We start from the raw sequence: 3,174 nt of genomic DNA on the forward strand, positions 1-3,174 counted from the left end.
GTGTCGCCGCGCCTTACACCTGCATCTACCTCCAGTTCCTGTCCCGCTCCTCCGTCACAGCTCACCACGAGCTGTCGTGAGAATTCAGGGAAACCTCAACCTGTAATCTCTCATCCAAAACACTAGAATACACTTAAGTTCACAATCCTAGAATGCACTAATTCCACAATTCTGGAATACACTAGCACGATTATAGAATACATTAAGTTCATAATCCTAGAATACCAATGGCGATGAGGTAGTCGTTGCTGCTGATGACTGACACTGAGACATTACAAAGTACAAGAAAGTAAGGGGTTTCCAGATGCTAACATATTTCAAAACAATATCACATATACACGCTGAACATCTACTATGCTATGCGTCTTACGCTGCGTTATTCTGCGTCCCATGCGTTAACAAAGCGTTCAATGCTGCGTCCCATGCGTTAACACTGCGTTATTGCTGCATCCCTTGCGTTAACACTGAGTTGTTCTGCGTCCCTTGCGTTAACACTGAGTTGTTCTGCGTCCCTTGCGTTAAGCCGCGTCCCTTGCGTTACACTGCGTCCCTTGCGTTGTGCAGCGTTCCTTGCGTTAACACTGCGTTGTGCTACGTTTCTTGCGTTAACACTGCGTTGTGCTGCGTTTCTTGCGTTAAAACTGCGTTCCGTGCGTTAACACTGCGTCCCTTGCGTTAACACTGCGTCCCTTGTGTTACGATGCGTCCCTCGCGTTAACACTTCTTCCCTTGCGTTGTGCTGCGTCCCTTGCGTTAACACTGCGTTATTCTGCGTCCCTTGCGTTAGCACTGCGTCCCTTGCATTCTGGTCTCCATTCTGCTGTTGTTGGTTCCAGTCTTCGGAGCTGGGTAAAAACCTCAAGCCCCCGTTACAGTGTTACGTTTCGTCTTATATACCCCCAAACAGGGTAAATGACGTCATGTTACATGACGTCGGCTAACATTACGTCATTATTTTCCGAGTTCCTCCTATTACACAATCGGCAGGCAACGTCAAAATGCAAAACCCGAAAATAGTTAAAATTCACAATTAAAACCCATCTTTAATTTTAATTATAGAATTGTTTCATATTTCTTATTTTATAGTCTACTATTTAATGTGGAGATGCTGTTCTCTTTAAGTTGATAAAGACAATAATAGTTTATTCTTTATATCGCCAATGTCAAATAACATATAAACAAAACCAAAAATGTATAGTTAACAACACTTTAAATCGGCTTACATTTTACATGCCTTTACAAGTGTAAAGAATGCCAAAGATAATTTAGTAGTAATACGAAAAGATTGTGGGTAGATATTTAAGTATAAACACTATAACTTCTATTATTTTATTATATAGAGAACAGTACTCACGTTTTAATACTTTTATACGTTCCGTCGTTCCTTATATTCCAAGGAAACATCCTTAATAGTTCATAATTAGAATAAAAGTGTTTAAACGTGATAAATCAACACGTTAAACTACATCGAATACACAGCAAGAGCTAAAGCTGGCCAGGGGCTGCTTCAATATATTATCTCGATTCTTCTGTAATTACAGTTATATTTATATTTATTTGAATGCTACTATAACATGTCACACTTACGCTATGCTGTCAAATTTAACCTGTTCATGTTAAATTAATGTTAATAACATTAAACCATTTATACTTACAATCTCCATATTTCACCATTAACTGTGATCATTCTTGGTGCATCAAAAATAACTGATTTACAGGTGGCAGTACCACCTGTAATCACTTGTAACAGTGGGAAAAGGGATGCACTGATCCGTACGGTGCCATATTCGATCTTTATTACCCTAATGTGGGATAACGGATTGCCTGCAACGTGAGACAGTTGCCTGCCTCCGCTGCAGACAAGTACAGCCCTACCGTTACATGCATTAATAAATGGTGTTGATGCATTTACCAAAACGCAGCTAGCAATTATAACAACACTGAACATCTTTTCTCTTTTTTTTTCTTTCTCAAATTGCGTCGTAGTAACGGAAATCAACTGTGACGCATGCGCATTTTAGATTTCAATAATGTGTATAATTAAACTACTATCTACTAAACTAACGCATGTTAGTGATAAAAATATAACAAACCATCGTTTTGTCATATAATTTATTAAAAACCAAAGATGTATGAATGACAAAATACGTACTAGTATTTACATGTAATAAATGAATGATTGTGTACAATATTTAAATTTATGTGCAGGGAATACAAGATGGAGTACAATATCTAAAATAATGACATATAAAGTTAGACACAAATACAGCATTCTGTAATGTATCTTCATTGAACAGATTCACTATATCGTTCATGATCAGTTCAGTTTTACATTTTTGTAACAGATAATACAAACAAAAACCCCCACACGTTTTAGATTTTAAACCTTGAATAGATTTAGCATTGTAAATGTATGATGTACAACAGTTTTTAAGAAATGAAACAAATTTTATATTGTAGTATTCGGGTGGTTTACCAACACTGTCAAAAAACTCTGCTTTATTCTTGTCAAAATAAAACGCAACCCAGTGTGTACCAGGCAGGTAAGATGGGTCTGTGTTGACAATACACCCCAAGGACCTCCCCCATTCAAGCATGGTAGTGTATCGCTCGAGTAAACACCTACAATACGTGAACGAAAATCTGGGTCGCAGTCTATCGAACACTGAATCTTTTTGGCATTCATGATCTATTTGACAAACACGTTCCAGGTCTGATCAATTTCAATCAAGCTGGGGAATTCACTATACGCTATGCAACTGACAGTCTTTGTCAATGCAGATTTAAACTGCACTTCTAACCGTAAATTACCGTTATTTAATAAACTTAAATAATCAAGTCCTGCTCCTTAGTGAATGATTTACGCAAATAGCTGATTCTTGTTAAATCACCCACTTTAAATACAAATTTCGCTAATGGTTTCTTTACTTTAAGTTTCTTAACCATGGGTTCAACATACATATGACTCCAAACTTTAATTTCGTTTGCTTTATTTACATCAGCCGGTGCCCAAAGTCCCAGGGACGAGTGTACTGTATTGTTATAATTGTGTACTAAATCTGCTAAATCATCTATGTATTTTGGGGTATTGTTATAAGTCGTATACCTAGCAAGAATCCCCCGAAGCGTCCTAATAATTCTTTCCATGAAATTACTTTTGATATCTTCATTCTG

This window comes from Gigantopelta aegis, chromosome 9, assembly GCF_016097555.1.
Source record: "Gigantopelta aegis isolate Gae_Host chromosome 9, Gae_host_genome, whole genome shotgun sequence".
Classification (NCBI taxonomy): Eukaryota; Metazoa; Mollusca; class Gastropoda; order Neomphalida; family Peltospiridae; genus Gigantopelta; species Gigantopelta aegis.